The 17034-nt window shown below is 46.1% G+C and overlaps 1 protein-coding gene and 1 long non-coding RNA gene across 2 annotated transcripts in view; both read left to right on the top strand.

The window, feature by feature from the left end:
• LOC100464540 (signal-regulatory protein beta-1) overlaps positions 1-17034 on the top strand; it is a 49860-nt gene that overhangs the window by 3397 nt on the left and 29429 nt on the right. The gene's annotated exons all lie outside the window — the stretch shown is intronic.
• On the top strand, positions 3845-6860 carry LOC117795438. The gene is made up of 3 exons (XR_004619462.1): positions 3845-4534; positions 5366-5473; positions 5995-6860. It is a non-coding gene; the product is annotated as an uncharacterized LOC117795438 (long non-coding RNA).

Genomic DNA, 17034 nt, shown 5'->3' with positions numbered 1-17034 from the left:
CCTGCCGGCTGGGAGAATAGAGATAGGAAGGGGAAAATGAACAATTTCCCTTATAGTTAGAGGTATGCAGAAGTTTCATAATTATGTCCACTAATAACTTAGTCATGGATGTACATCCAGTTGCAAATGGAGTCCACAATTGTGTGGTCATGTGATTAATGACATTTATTATACGCTTAGTAAATTTAACAATGATTCCTCATATCATCTAAAATGGAGTATATATTCTGATTTTCCAAAGCTACTTCTATTAACTTAATTTTGTGGACCTAACTTGGTTTTACTTCATCTGTAAATGCTGAAAAGAATTTCCCTGTGAAACACCTGGGTCTTCACCGTTCTTTTTTGATGTGAAAAGAATCTGAATACGTCAAACTCTTCATTTCAGATTGGATGCTTGTGGTAGGCTGTGCTTTTGAGAAATTTGTGCCTTTTTCTGTATGTTGTCAAAGACCTGCCTGTAGAGCCGCTCATAATATTACCTAGCTATCCTTGCATGTCTGTAGGGACTTCAGTGATATCCCATTTCACTCTTGATGTTGGAAATGTGTCAATTCTCATTCTTTCCATTCTCAGTGCTGCCAGAAGTTTTTCAAATTTATCAACCTTTTCAAAGAACCCACTTTGTTTCTGGGATTTTCTCTAATCTTTGTTTTTAATTTCTTTGCTTTTTCACCTCTTTTTAATTCTTTCTGCTTGTTTCAGTTTTATTTAGCTTCGCCTCATTTTTTTTGTAATCCACAAACTTTCTTTTATTTTTTTTTGTTCTTTTAATAATATTTTTTATTATATTATGTTAGTCACCATACAGTACATTCCTAGTTTTTGATGTAAAGTTCCATGATTCATTACTTGCGTATAACACCAAGTGCACCATGCAATACGTGCCCTCCTTAATACCCATCACCGGCCTATCCCATTCCCCCACCACCCTCCCCTCTAAAGCCCTCAGTTTGTTTCCCAGAGTCCATAGTCTCTCATGGTTCATTCCCCCTTCTGTTTACCGCTCCCCCTTCTTCTTCCCTTTCTTCTCCTACCGATCTTCCTACTTCTTATGTTCCATAAATGAGTGAAACCATATGATAATTGTCTTCCTCTGCTTGACTTATTTCACTTAGCATAATCTCCTCCAGTGCCGTCCATGTTGCAGCAAATGTTGAGAATTCGTTCTTTCTTATAGCTGAGTAATATTGCATTGTATATATGGACCACAACTTCTTAATCCAGTCATCTGTTGAAGGGCATCTTGGCTCCTTCGGCGATTTAGCTATTGTGGACAATGCTGCTATGAACATTGGGGTGCATATGGCCCTTCTCTTCACGACGTCTGTATCTTTGGGGTAAATACCCAGTAGTACAATGGCTGGATCATAGGGTAGCTCAATTTTTAACTTTTTAAGGGACCTCCACACTGTTTTCCAGAGTGGCTGTACCAACTTGCATTCCCACCAACAATGTAGGAGGGATCTCCTTTCTCCACATCCTCTCCAACATTTGTTGTTTCCTGCCTTGTCAATTTTTGCCATTCTAACTGGCATAAGGTGGTATCTCAGTGTGATTTTGATTTGAATTTCCCAGATGGCTAATGATGTTGAACATTTTTTCATGTGTCTGTTAGCCATTTGTATGTCTTCATTGGAAAAGTGTCTGTTCATATCTTCTGCCCATTTTTTGATTTGTTTATTTGTTTCTTGTGTATTGAGTTTGAGAAGTTCTTTGTAGATCTTGGATACCAGTCTTTTATCTGTAGTGTCATTTGCAAATATCTTCTCCCATTTCCGTGGGCTGCCTCTTAGTTTTTTTGACTGTTTCCTTGGCTGTGCAGAAGCTTTTTATCTTGATGAAGTCCCACAAGATCATTTTTGTTTGTTTGTTTCTCTTGCCGGCCTCATTTTTTGAAATGGAAACAAATGTTATTGAATCTAGACTTTTTTTTTTGTTCAAATGCCACAGCTGGGCCTTCTTCTGTGCTTGGGGAGTCAGGAGTGTGGAGTCAGGAGGAGTGTGGAGCCAGGATGCCTAATACGTGTTCTTCCTCCAGTATGGAAGCGCCTAGCCCAACTGCCTTCCTCTTCCACCTTTCAGATTCCTCCGAATTGGACCCCATGTGATTTCCAGGTGTCAGGCTTGTACTGAGCCAGGAGGGCAGGGAGAGATGAGGCCACACCATCTCCTATGGACCAGTTTGGGTTTGGTGTTTAGTCTTTGGTCTTTCACTGGGGCTCAGACCATAGCTCTTCCTTCTGCTGCTTCAGGTGTGTCTGAACCAGCAATCTTCCAGCGTGCTAAGGCTGGAATTAAATTTTAGGGTTGTCTGGGTGGGCAGGCTGGAGCCATGTGCGGGATGCCTCTGTGACCCTGCTGAGCCAGGATGCCACAGCCTCCCTTGGGTGTCCCAGGGCTCCAACCACGGCCATCGCTTCTGGATCCAATGGGTCTGATATAATGATGCACATATTTTTGTTCATGTTTATGGTATTGAAGTGTTTTTACAATACTTCTGGCTTAATGGCCCTCCCCTCCCTCTGGATAGCATGACCACATATGCTACTGGGACTTGGGGTTGGTTGTCTGGTTTGGACAGTGGGGGAGAGGTTCTGAGTCCCCTGATCTTTCTGGTTCTTCTTTCAGGACCACAAGTTGGCCTCCCCCAGTTTTCCTTTTTCCCCTCACCACTCAATTTTGAAACAGCACCTTTCCTTTTCCCTTTTACCCCTGAAGTCATGCATTTGAAATTGTGCCTACCCCTTTTATTCATATCTGTCCTTTTGAAATATCCCTGCCTCCTTGTGTTAGCTTCCTATTGCTGCGGTAATAATTCGCACAAACCTAGCGGCTTAAAACAATACACATTCATTTCTTCCATTTCTAGACAGCAAAGTCTAAAGTGGGGTGGCAGGACTGCGATCCTTCCAGGGTACCGGGGAAGAGTCTGTGTCCTTGTTGTTCCAGCTCCTTGAGGTAGCTAGCCCCAGTCCTCAGCCAAGGGCCCTGCATGCTCTGACCTCTGCTGCAGTCATCATGCCTCCTGCTCCCACTCTTCTGCTCCCTCCTTCACTTGTAAGGGTCTCTGTGATTAAGCTGGCTTCACTTGCATAGTCCCAGATAACGGCCCACTCAAGACCCTTGCTAATTACCATGCAGTCTCTCTTGCCATGTAAGGTACCACATATTCACAGACTCTGGGGATTCTGGGACAACATTCTTAAGTCAGGCATACTTTGAAACCCCTTCCTAAGATCTGTGTCCTGATCTGCAGGACATATTTCCAATATTTTCTAATATAGCTTGATTGAGTATTGACGGTGGGACTTCCAAATAACTGTCATTCTCCTTGGCTAGCTGGACTTAACTACTGCCCCTGCCCTTCCCTGTGGTTGGGGAAGGTGGGAGGGGAATGGCATAAGGTAGTGCATTTGGATTTGGAGATTATACTCTTTTGTCTCCTGGAGATTCTGCGGTTTGGGCATTGCTCTTCAAGGACCACTGAGAGCCAATTTTCCATGGAGTTTACTATTCTTTTATTGTTATCCTTTGGTTTGAGAGGCCGTATATTTGGAGATGAGTAGCTAAGTTGCTGCCTTGTACTCAGCAGCCCACTAGCGCCCAGAGGGCTTTGAATGACTTGGCCTCAATGTCCCTATCCCACATCTCAGTGTCTATCTCCTGTATTTCCCCATCAAGGCCCTATTCTGGCACAGCAGGTGCAGTATCGCTGAGAATTCAATCCTCTATGAGGCACTGATGCTCCATGATTATGTTGAACCCAATTACATCCTCAGCTTTTCCTCCCTCTGCTCTGGGAAGTATGAGTCTGCACTTTTGCCCACAAGTCCTCTGACTTTCATCATGTGTGATCGGTCAGTCTTTGTTTTGTATTGTCTTTCCCTGTAGGACTGATGCCCAGCCACAGCCACCCAACCCGCAGTTCTTATACTTATGGACTCATTTCGACAATGCTGGGTACTCCCCTCCTCTGCTTACACCATTCCAGGACACCATGCTGAGGTTTCAGCAGTGAAAATAGTGGGGCAAGCTGACACCTACCCGGCTCTGCCGCCTACCAGGGCTGGGGGCCTCTTGACCAGCCAATGGATAGACACCCTGCTCCAAATGTGCACGTCAGAGCTTGCGATCCAGACCCTGCCCAGACAAACTCCACACATCCCGTGACCCAGGAAGGAGACTCTCAGATGATATGAGAAGGGGGAAAGCTCACTGTAGAGTGCTGCCCAATCCACATGCGTGAGAGAGGGAAGGAAGCAGAACTGGCAAAGGGAGATGTTGACCCAAGACAGCAGAACAAGACTCAGCCTCGGAAAGAGAGCTGGCGAACTGAATGTTCTCTGTGAGCTGTTTTACATGGAGCGGATTGGCTAAGCCTTTGTACCCCCACTTCCTCCAGCCCTCTGCCCCAGGCTGTCTTCTAGAAGCAGGTGCAAAGGTGGGCAGTGCAGCTCTTTCCACTGAGAGAAAGTCCAGGGGCCCACCCAGCTGAGACCGCAAATCTTCCAACACTCCAGGAGCAAACCTGGTGAGCTCTCTGCTCCTTCCTTTAAGATCATATCATATATTTCAAAAAATTATTTGATTTTCTTCATTCAAACATAAATAAAAAATGGGCCATTGTAAAAAGTCAAACAGATTCAAACTCTACTTCCAAGAGAAAAATGTCACTGATATTGGCATTAGGGTCAAGGTGGGCTGGATGGTGTTTGAAACCCTCCGGAGCATTACACCCCATTTCCTTGACTCCCAAGGGTGTTGTCCAGCCAGCAGGTCCCCTGAGGTCATGTCATCCTGAGGCCTCCCTCCTCACTTCTGTACATGGAGTCTTCAAGCCCCGTGCGTGGAGCAACGCAGGGCAGCCTTGCCTTGCCCCTCACTGACCATGAAACCTGTTTTCACTCCACTTGAGGCCAGGCTGACATTTGTCCCTATGACCCAGGGAGTTTGAACTTGTCCCGGTCCAAAGATAAGGTCTCAGAGTCATCCTGCATGACAGCAGCGAGGGATTTCCCTGGGTCTGAACCACCTCATCTTTTCCTCTGTAAACTCAGCCTGGTCCCTCATCAGAAAGACGATATATGAATTGCCCCATTGGGTGTGAGGACCAGTTCATTAAACCAAACTTACATGTCACTGGGTGCTCAGTCTTCCCACCTCTTCCCTCAAAGGGACACTTTCAGCAGTCAGAAATGGTGAGTGAGATGAAGAAGTTCTTACCCCAAATCTGCCTTGACCTTGAGTGCAAGGGAAGAGATTCATGTTTCAGAGCATTGATAAACCTGAGTTGCCCCAGAGAGAGTAAGTGGAGGACCCAAGGTGCCCCCTCTGATGGTGCCTCCTATCCCTTCTTTTCCAGACCCAAGGCTGTCTACTCCACTGCTGGTGGCTGTCACCCTGGGCCCAAAGCTGCTGCTGCTCATCGCTGTCTCTGCCATCTATGCCCACAGGAAGTGAGCGCCTGACTGTAAGTTGTGGGTCAGGAAGGGTAGGCCAAGGTCAGCCCCAGAGGGGCCAGGTCAAGAGGGGGCAGCCCACATTCACAAGGGGTCAGTGCCCACCTGGAGTAGAGAGCACGTGACACACCTCTCCTGATACCCTCAGGATCTCAGGGATCCTAACTCCCTGAGGTGGGAGGTGGGGCTTTAGCGTGTATGAGGTGGGTGGGGTCAAAGGTTGTCAAGGGATGTGCACAGAGTCCTAGGGCTTCTGGGAAGGAAGTGGGTAGAGCGGCTGAATGAGAGGCAGCTGGGTGGGAGGATCCCTTGGAGACTGTCACTAGATGATTGAGCGCTGGTGTCCTTTGGGCACAAGACATCTGCATTTAAACAAATGCTGACAGGTGCCAGAGGGCTGCTCTGAGGACGGCGTCCCATCTGACCCTCTTTGGGGTACATTGGAGGGGATGGGGAAGGGGGATCTGGACCTAAGGGAGGAAGCTGAGGTGGCAGAGTCCAATGTCAGGGACTTCCTGTCCTCTCACAACAGGTGTCCCTGGAGGAAAATAGCACTGAGGACATAGGAGACACATGGGGAACATTTCTGGAATGAAGAGCAGATAATTGACTGTGAACATGGAACCCACAGCTCCTTCCTTCCTCCCCTGCTACATGACACCTTCAGTCTCTGCTGCCTGCTTCCTTCGCTTAGGGGCCCAACCTAAGAGAAGGAACAACTAGAAGCATCCACAATTCTGCCCCAAATGCCTTGTGGCCCCCAGAGACCCACCTGCCCACAGTTTCTGCTGCTCCTTCTCAGGGTCCTTGATGCCCCCAGAGCTGGGTCTTCATACATGGTCCTCAGCAGGGGCCATGGGAACTTGCTCTGGGGACTGACACATGAATATCTGCCTGGAATGTTAGAAACAAGTCACATCTACACATCCCAGGTATCTCTCATCTGTCTCCTGGGGACCGTGGCCATGAACTACACTCTCATGTCCACGTTCTCAGGAGTTATTCCTACCAAGCCCCACCCTCCCCAGCCTTGGTGAGATTCTCCATTGGGTCTTAAGTACAAATGAATCCCATCCTGGTTTGCAGAAGGGAAATGATTCTCCTTCCTCTTTGCCTACATGTCGTACTCCTCAATCCCAGAGACAAGATTCCCTCCTCCCTGTGATGGGAACACTCGCTCTTCCATCACCTTCATCCTTCTTGACCCCACTGCTCATGTACTCAAGCTGGCAGTCCAGAAGCCTGGAGCCAGACTTGATTTTCTTACTTTATATCCCACATTCAATTCTGCCTTCAGAATGCTGTGTCCTGTGTTGGGATGGTAAATGTGCAACAGTCCACTCACAGAGAGGAAAAGAAGCCTGCCTTGTATTCCATAAATGAGTGAAACCATATGATAATTGTCTTTCTCTGCTTGACTTATTTCGCTTAGCATTATCTCCTCCAGTCCCATCCATGTTGGAAGATTGGTAGGAGAAGAAAGGGAAGAAGAAAGGGGGGTTAAACAGAAGGGGGGAGGGACCATGAAAGACTATGGACTCTGGGAAACAAACTGAGGGCTTCAGAGGGGAAGGGGGGGAAATGGGATAGGCCGGTGACGGGTATTAAGGAGGGCATGTATTGCATGGTGCACTGGGTGTTACAAGCAAGTAATAAATCATAGAACTTAAAAAAAAACAAATAAATAAATTTAAAAATAAAATAAAAAAATAATAAAGATGAATAACCCTGAAAAAAAAAAAGCCTGACTTGTGGTGCTTGTGGACTTCTGGGGTGTCAATACTCCCAGTGTGACCAACTACAACAGTATTTAACAGCTAGCTTGCAAAATTCCTGCAAAGCCCTGAGGAGTGAGTGCAAGCTTCCTGCCACTCCCCAGTGAGCTTCACCCAGAACCTGCACACTGCTCACTCCCAGGGCTGCTCTCTGGTCTCAGCCACCAGCATCCCTTCCTGAACCATTGCTTTGACTCTAACAGGCTCTCCAGTTTCAGCCACACTGATTCCATGAAAATGGAAGTCAAACTGTCTCTCTCCTCTCCTTCTCCCCCTATGGTCTGCATGACACTCTCTCCCTATTTCAAACTCCTGACATGTCACTTTATCAAAGCCGTTTCCATAAACCACCCTATATAAACTATCAGCTCCTCTCTCACACTCTGTGTTCCCACAGCTCATCACCTACTTAAATTGTTTCCGTAGAACTTGTGATTAGCTGACATGACACGTGGAGCCAGTGCTCACTTTGCACGACAGTGCAGGACAGAACAACGATGGTGCAGCTGAAACCATGCAAAGTGATCTCAATAATCAGTGGAGAATAACGATTTTTCGGAGACCTTTAAAAATGTTTTTCAAAACACAGAAAGTCTCCAGCTGTCACCTATGAATGTATAGGGAAATGAAAAACAATAGAACCATTATTTATTTGGTGTTCTGTCATTTCAAATATTAGAAACACTGAAAAGGGAAGCATTTTATTTTTTTGTAAAGACTCATCAAGAATACTTTGCACAGTGCTTGGCCTCTTCCGATTGCACTGTTGACCAAATAGAGCCAGCATCTGAATAACCGCACTCCATTCTCACCTGGGATCAGCTTCCAACATTCCATCTCTTGCACGTTCAATACAGTGAAATCCTTACAATATTAATATGAATATTTCTGTGTCACATCCTCTGGGACGTTTTCACCCCCCTTCCCCACCACCTTCTTCACTGACGTGGTCGGTTTGCCTCACTCTGCTCCTCTGGCTGCACACCCACACTCTGGGGACCAGAGTGGCCCCCTGATCTCAGACTCCAGCCTCCTCGACTGTGAGCAAGAACTTACTTTTGTTCTGAGCCACCCAGTCTGGGATATTTTGTTATAGCTGCCTGAATTGACTAAGACTGATTATAACCCCACATATAAAATAAATATCTTAGAGCCCATACTGATATTAGTACATAACTGAATAAATTAGTAAGCTGAGGAGAAGAAAAAAATGTCCTGTGCATAAAAGTCTCAAATGATTTATGTAGATATGTCACTCTCAGGAGGGGCAGCCTAAGTGCCCACTCAGGAGGGGCAGGCTGCTTGTTGTGACTCCCTTCCAAAGAGGACAGAATGGAAAGGAGGAAAAAGGAGTAACTACAGAGGGGACGCCTGACAAATCAGGTCAGCCAGGTGATCACGGGTACCCAGCAGTCATACCCCACGGCCACAGTGTGCTCCGTGATACAATGTGATGACTACAACACTTTTCCTCCGTGACCTTCCTCCCCAAACCCATCCCTCCAGTCTGCTTATGAGAAAAGCATCCAATAAATTGCAAAGAGGGACATTCCACCATAGACCCGAACAGCGCTCCTCAACACTGTCAGGCCGTCACCATCAGGGAAAGTCCAAGAAGCTCTCAGAGCTGAGAGGAGCCTAAAGAGACATGATGAGAAAATGTGATGCGGTATCCTGCAGGGAATTCTGGAACAGAAAGGGACATGGGGTAAAAACTAAGGAAATCTCTTCTGGACTGAATGTTTGCGTCCCTCCAACGTTCATGCGTTGAAGTCTAACATCCAATGTGATGGGATTTGGAGGTGCGGTCTTTGCAAATAATATAGTCATGAAGGTGGAGTTCTCATGAATGGGATCAATGCCCTCAGGAAAAGGGACCAGAGAGCCAGCTCACCCCATCCCCCAGGTGAGATGACAAGTGGTTGGCAGTCTGCAACTGCAGAGAGGGATCTCATCACAACCCAACTATGCTGATGCCCTGATCCTGGCCCCCTGATCTCAGACCTCCAGCCTCCACTGTGAGAAGTAAGTTCCTGCTGTTTCAAGGAGTCCACTGTATGCTGCTTTCTTAGAGGCCCAAGCTGAGACAAAATCTAAATAAACTATGATTTTTGGTTAATAATAATGCACCAATATTGGTTCACTAATTGTAATAGATGCAACAAATTACTGTAAAAAGCTATAAAGGGGGAAACTATGTGCAGCCGTATACTGGAACACCGTGTGATTATCGCAGTTTTTCTCTAAATGTAAAACTGTTCCAAAAGACTGACTCCATTTTTTAAAAAAAGTCAACATCTTGTCCTCAGCTGCATGTCTGCCTCTTGTGCCGCCTTGGAGGACAATTCAAGGAAACCTGTGGTGGGGAGACGTCTGTGTTTCTATACCCAAGTTTTATCTGACTTCACAGCTCTGAGGTTCCTCCTCCTTCCTCTGTCCTCTGGCAGAGCTCACCCCAGAGCCAGGCACTCAGAGATCCCAGAAGAACCTGCTTCTCAGTCCCCCATGATAGTCATCCTAAATGTTTCCAACTAGCAAAGCCCAGGTTAGACCAAGTGGGGTCGGAGAACTTTGGGCCCCTGGATGAGGTGGGGTAGCTTTACAACCTCAGTGGGGGATGCGGTTAATCCATGTGCTGAGCCCAAGGGATTAAGGTGGAAGGGGCTCTGCAGAGGATGGTGGAGGCTGTGATGCACCAGGCCTGAGGAGATGGCCCTCAGCTCTCAGCCCTCTTTGGGATGGCCTCAGCTGAGAGCCACCACACCCAAGATCATGCCTGGGACCTTGCCACATCCAGTGGTTCGTCAATATAGGAATGTAAAGGTCCAGCCACTCAACTCAGCTCAGGACAGCTCTGAAGGAACATCCTAGCACCAGAGCTCCAAAGGAGATCAGCTGAGGTCTTCATTGGGACTTTACTACAGCTCAACTTATTCTAAACAATTCTGTTCCCTTCACCTCCTCCCACTTTTGGATCCTAACATACTCCCTGAAAATGACCTGCTTGTCAATATTCGTATCAGCCCCTGTTTCCCAGGGAACCTGATGTGGAAGAGAGAGGCTGTGGTCAGTACCAGAAAAGATGGGGATCCATTGGTCTCTAGGGTCATGCCAGTCATGGAATCATGGACTGTTTACACTAGCACATACAAGCTACTGTATATCATATGCCATATACCACCTATCAAATACATTTCATATACAATGTATCGTATACTACATACCACACACCATGTACCACATACCATATACCATATGCCATACACCATATGCCACATACCAAACAGTCTGACCATACAAAAGCAATGAGAATCCACAAAACAATGTATGCAAGAGAGGGGTGTACTCGGATCAGTGCTGTAGAAGACCACCTTGATGAAGGAGAAGGAAGAGCTTTCAACGGGCAAAAGAATTGAGTACGCTTACTAGGAAGTAACAGTTTTTATTCAGGCAGGAGATGATGATGGAGATGGAGACACAGATTCAAGAGGTTAGTTTAGGAGGTAAAACTAAGAGAGGCTGCGGGGGACAGACACGACTGGACAAGCAAGGGTGTTAACACGGATCCCTTCTTAGTCTGACCATGGGTGGTGGATGTGCAACATATGGAACAGGGTGTAAGGGGAGAAGAGAAGGTCCGGACTGCAGACTATGAACTCAGTTTTGAATATCTGAACTACACAAATGAGTATTTCAAGGTAAGAGTTTATACAGTTCAGTCACCAGAAGTGGATTCAAGATAGGAACCTAGGTCGCATTTGTTAGCAATGACAGTACTCTTGACAATCAAGGCACTAAAAATCCCAGGCTCTGAAGAGTTTAGACTGGACTGCAAGGTGTGAAGTACACTGGAGGTGTCTCGAAGGGTAGGATGCTGGAGATTGGAGGAAAGATCCTCTCTAGCTCTCAGCAGGGGTCATGGATGACTTCCCAGCATGGAATTCCTCCTTGAGAACAATGTGGTAAGATAGTGACATCACTGGGGAGGGGATGGCAGTATCGTCATCTCCTATAAACAGTTTGGGCCTGCTCTGCATTCTCCTCTTGTTCCAACACCTCTCCTGGCCTTAACATCTTGTTGATCCCTAAGAGGATGTGGGCTAACAAGGAAGCAAGAGCAAAATAGCCTTAACAGTGCCTGAGTATGGACCGGTGGACATTAGAGGGTCACTTGCTGAGTGTGGGCTGAGAGTACTGGACATAACCTTTGTGCTTTGGTAGACCTCATTCCAGAGGTGAGAGGAGGATTCCAACATGCTGTTTCCACTCCCATTCTGAGAACATTTCATTTGTCCCTCTGTTCCCTTCCTCCGGAGCTGGCCCCAGACCCAGCACAAACAGCAGAGGCAACCCTCACATTCCAGGTGTGTTTCTAGGTGTGTTGCTTTCCCTCCTGTAGAGTGTTCCCCCAGCCCCACCTTTCCTTTAGCACCCTCCATCCTCTAAATCGCAAATCATCACCATCTCCAAAACTCTAACCTCTTTCCCACACCATGTCTCTGGGCTTCTACACCGGCAGGGGCACAGGCTGGTGAGCCCTCAGATGGGATGAGGCTCAGGAATGAGCATAAGCCTGTGGATGTCATGCCCTTAACTCTGGAAATTCCAAGCAACTGGAGCAGCAGCTTCTCAGCTTCTGGCCACCTTGCCTGTCCATTTGATAATCTTTAAAAAAAGTGCTAACCTCCCATGGCCTTTCCTCTCATCACAATCCCCTTCCTCTGACATCATGGAGGCTGAGAGTGTCTTCACTCCTCAGAGCACAGAGTCCTGGGCCTCTCCAAGACAACACTCAGACAGTGAAGGCTCCAGGGCCACCACGATGCCTGTCCCTGCCTCCCACTGTGACTACCTCTGCCATCCCTGCTGCTGACTCGGCCTCTAGGATTCGCAGGTGTGGTGGGGATTCCACTATGCCTGTTTACTGCATTCTTTTCACCTGTTTACCTAGATTTTCTTGGGGGAGAATTTCTCTGTCCTAGCCAGAATTTATCGGACTAGATTGGAAGGGCTCCCAGCTCACAGAAACTCTCAGTGGCTGTGTCCGTTCCACACCGTTTTGTTCAGGGAATGGGCACATGCTAGTGCTCACAGGGCTGAGTACAGCACACACATCAGAACTCTCATCCCCCCAGCCCCTAGGAACAAAGAATCTGTCTTTTCAATTTATTACCAGCACACAGATGCTACCTCTCAGTGGACAGCAAATGCTGGAAAACATGAAATTGAAAAGAATCTACAATGCTTCCATCCAAAGACAATCACTTAAAAATTTGCAGAACTTTGCAAGCTCATGGAATATTGGCTGGAAGTGGTCACTAGAGGGCTCTCTTGTCAGTGATGGAAGCTGAATCCTGCAGGCTCTCCAAAGAACTAAGCATTTCTGCCCCTCCTTGCTGAAAAAGCTGAACAAGCATGTGGAGTCTTTTCCCCAAAGCCATCGGTGCAAATAACCAGAAGAGCCAAGTCTATGTTGGAGAAGACATCCTAGAAGATTGACACCATTGGGCTACAGGATTTTCTAGAAACTACAGTAATTGATACAGTGGCATTGGTGAGAGACTAGACACACAGATCAATGCAACAGAATAGAAACTCCAGAAATAGACCCACATAAATACAGCCAACTGATCTTTGGGAAGGACCAAGATAGTCTTTTCAACAGATGTTGCAGGAGCAATTGGACATCTGCACATCCATATGCAAAAAAAAAAATTGCTTCCACATACAGACCAACAGCCTTCATAAAAATAACTCATATATAAAACATGAAACTATAAAATTCATAGAAGATATAATAGAAGAAAATCTAGATGACCTTTGATATGGATTACTTTGTTTTATAGATTGACTTCCTATTTTAAAGCAGTTTTAGGTTCACACCAGAATTCAGCAAAAGATGCAGAGGTTTCCCATACTACGCCCTGTCCCCACACATCACAGCTGCTGCCATTATCAATACCCTCCACCACACTGGTACATTTATGACAAATGATGAACCTACACCGATATGTCATTAACATCCAAAGTCCAAAGTTCACATCGTTGTTCACTCTTAGTATTGCATAGTCTATGGGCTTGGACACATCTATAGTATTTTTATACTTTTATAGAATTTACATTTTATATATAGTATACTATATTTTGCACAGTATTCAATATTTTATAATATTATACAGAATAGTTTCATTGCCCTAAAAATCCTCCTTTTAGCTCCTTCCCCCCAACCCCTGGCAATCACTGATATATTTACCTTCACCATAGTTTTGCCTTTTCGAGAATGTCATGTAGTTGGAATTATGCAGTATGCGGGCTCTTCCTTTGAATTAATACTAAGCATTTATGTTTTCCATATCCTTTCAGGACTTGCTAGCTCATTTCCTTTAGCACTGGATGACATTCCACTGTCTGGATGTACCACAATTTCTTTATCCATTCACCTACTGAAGGTCATCTTGGTTGCTTTCAAGCTTGGCAATTATAACTAAAACTGCTACAAACTCTGAGGAGGAATCTGTTCCAGGCCTCTCTCCTAGCTCCTGGTAGCCTCAGACCGTCCCCGGATTGTACATGGCACTTCCCCCTGTGTCTTCACATCATCTTCCCTCTGTGTATGACAGCTGAGCTAAGCTGTGCCTGCATTCCTGGTCCACAGGAACTATGAAAGAATATGTTCTTTAAACCACTAAGTTTGTGGTAATTTGTTATTCAGCAAGTTCCCTTGTTCCTATAGCACCAACTATGCTCCAGGCCATCCTCCTATCATGATGCAGAAGGAAGGTACCCTCCCCCTTTCCCCTCATCCCAATAGCAACGCAATTTGTAATGTTCATACTTTGGAGCCAGTATATGTTGCTAAGAGAGTGTGCAAGACTCCTCACCTTGACCTAGAACCAGACCTTCAGATCATCTTGGGCTCAAGATAAAGAACGTGAGGGATGACACAAATTTTCTCTCCAGGAAGTTTGGATGAAGACTTCCAGGTGACCCAGCCTAAGAGTTCAGTTTCACTCAGAGCTGGAGAGGTCGTAACTCTGGGCTGCAAAGTGTGTGCTCGCTCCCCGGCAGGGCCTGTCTTGTGGTTCTGGGGAAATGGGCCAGAACAGCAATTAATCTACAGTTTCAATGGAAGCCACTGCCCCTGAACAAACCAAGTAGAAAACACAGAGGTCAACCAAACAGCCTAGTCCATCTGCATCAGGGATGTGTCGCCCAAAGACATGGGCACCTGTTACTGTGTGAGGTGAACAAGAGGGCATCTGGGAGGGACTGGTGGCTCTGTCAGTTTAGCATCTGACTCTTGGTTTTGGCTCAGCTCAAGATCTCAGGGCCATGAGAATGAGTCCCAGGTCAGTCTCTCCCCCTAAAATGAATACATACATACATACATACATACATACATAAATGCATAAATAAATCTATGTTTTAAAAAAACAATAGGGCATCTAAACATGGCCCGTGTATCTGGTTCAGGCACTGACGTGTCTATGAATGCTGAGTACACTCTGAGAAACTCCATTCTCTTGGTTTGTAAAAATAAAAATTATTCAATATCTGAAACATGTACAATCATCACTATACACTGGATACTGTACCCCTGAATCCACAAACAATCCTGTAGGATGGGATTGTACAGATGTCCCTTCTGTCGGTCCAGGGCCCTGGGCCCCATGTTGCATCAGGCCGTACTGACAGACCATGTCTTTCTCTGATGGCCCAACCATCAGAACCTGAACGTAGTGCAAGAGAAATTCAAAAATAAAAAGACATTCAGTAGGTAAAGTGCAACCACAAGTGTGCACTGCATGGTCCAAAAGTTGGTAAACGGAACCTAGAAGTCTGACTGGCCTTTCTGAGGTTTAGGGACAAACCTGAGCTCAAGAGTCTGCATTGTGTCTACTGTAGCCCATTTCCTGACTCCCTACATGTCAGTCACAGACCCCTGTAGCCACATGTTAGCTTCCGGATTTGGATGAAATCTCAACATGGGTGTCATTAGCCCCCAAGCCTAGTATCTCCTGAATCAAAACAAAGGGATCCACAGGCAGGCAGAAGCTCTACAAGCCTGCAGAATTCCACTCACCCATTTCTACCCGGAATGTGATTGAGGCCTGGTGGCAGGTCCCTGAAGGGCCACCACAATGTAGTCAGGGAACTGTTCCCCACATAGGATGTCAATGAGTGGGAGTGGTCTCCTACTATGGATCGGGGAGGCAGGAGACTAGAAGGAGGGGTCTTGTGTGTCATCCACTCCCAGGTCTTGCTTGGAAAAGTTGTCCTGGAAGGGTTGGGTCACTCTCCTGGCACTTAATCTTTCCCTGGTCTGCCCTGGTCTACCCCCCTGCTCTGCTATTCTCTTAGTCTCTCAGATCACCAGCATTTCCTGCTCCTTGCCACTCTCTGAATTGATGACATTAAGTACAGTGAGATTTCTCTGTCCATTTGTTCTGCTGGGAAAACTAGTCTTCCTCAGGAATGTTCTCTTCAAGTCCAGCCACATTCCATGCCATCCAACTGGCCATGGAAAATGTACATATTTGCTTCAAGCTGAAAAATATAGTCTAGGTGGCTTACCTGCCATTCTCTTGCATTTGACTGTGCTGTTAGTGCAGGGACACAATCTGGATCTCCCTGCCCTTGGTTTAGTGGTAGACTGTACCAAGCTGTGTGTTCACATGAGNAGTCACTCTCCTGGCACTTAATCTTTCCCTGGTCTGCCCTGGTCTACCCCCCTGCTCTGCTATTCTCTTAGTCTCTCAGATCACCAGCATTTCCTGCTCCTTGCCACTCTCTGAATTGATGACATTAAGTACAGTGAGATTTCTCTGTCCATTTGTTCTGCTGGGAAAACTAGTCTTCCTCAGGAATGTTCTCTTCAAGTCCAGCCACATTCCATGCCATCCAACTGGCCATGGAAAATGTACATATTTGCTTCAAGCTGAAAAATATAGTCTAGGTGGCTTACCTGCCATTCTCTTGCATTTGACTGTGCTGTTAGTGCAGGGACACAATCTGGATCTCCCTGCCCTTGGTTTAGTGGTAGACTGTACCAAGCTGTGTGTTCACATGAATTCTACTGAAATACGTAACATTTTATAGTATCTAAACATCTTGCAGAGTTTCCTCATTATGAATACATTCTACTGCACAGCTGAAAATCTGGTCGAAAAGATTTCTAGAAGACATCAGGTCTTAATTTCAGAAGCTAGGATCACAAATGCATATAGCCTTAAAGTTGTAAGACCAGCATGATGGTAAAACATGCTGCGGCTGGCGTTATCCCAGCTTTGCCCCTTGTGACCTTGGGCTACTAATTGAACTTCTCCAAACCCTAGTTCCTTCCTATGTAAAATCTCACTATCTGGACTCATATAACCATGTAGAGTCAGTGAATCTTCAAATCTTAGAATTATCAAGTCACAGAGTGAGTGATAGTTTCTTAAAAGGAATGTTCTGACTATAGGTTTTAAATGGAATGGAATATTCATCTTTGCATCTTTCATAGCCAAAGTGGAGGAAAAAAAAACCAGAGAGAGAGATTTGGATGGCTTTCCTCAACCCCATCATTCTCTCACCCATACATTCCTCCATCCACCCATGCATCAAGCATGAACTCACTCAATCCACTCTCTCATTCAGCCGTGCATTTTCTTATGCGTACATCTGCCAGTGGGTACCTGAATCCTCCTCTGGGGGTGGGGGGTGCTGAGCAGATGACCCATCTTCAGGAGGTCCCCGGCTCCCACAGTGGATTTCCTATAGTCATTCTCTGCTTTCTCTGGAATGTGTCAGTTCCC

This window comes from Ailuropoda melanoleuca, chromosome 13, assembly GCF_002007445.2.
Source record: "Ailuropoda melanoleuca isolate Jingjing chromosome 13, ASM200744v2, whole genome shotgun sequence".
Taxonomy (NCBI): Eukaryota; Metazoa; Chordata; class Mammalia; order Carnivora; family Ursidae; genus Ailuropoda; species Ailuropoda melanoleuca.
The sequence above is the reverse complement of the archived record's forward strand: the minus strand, read 5'-3'. Positions and strand labels throughout refer to the sequence as shown.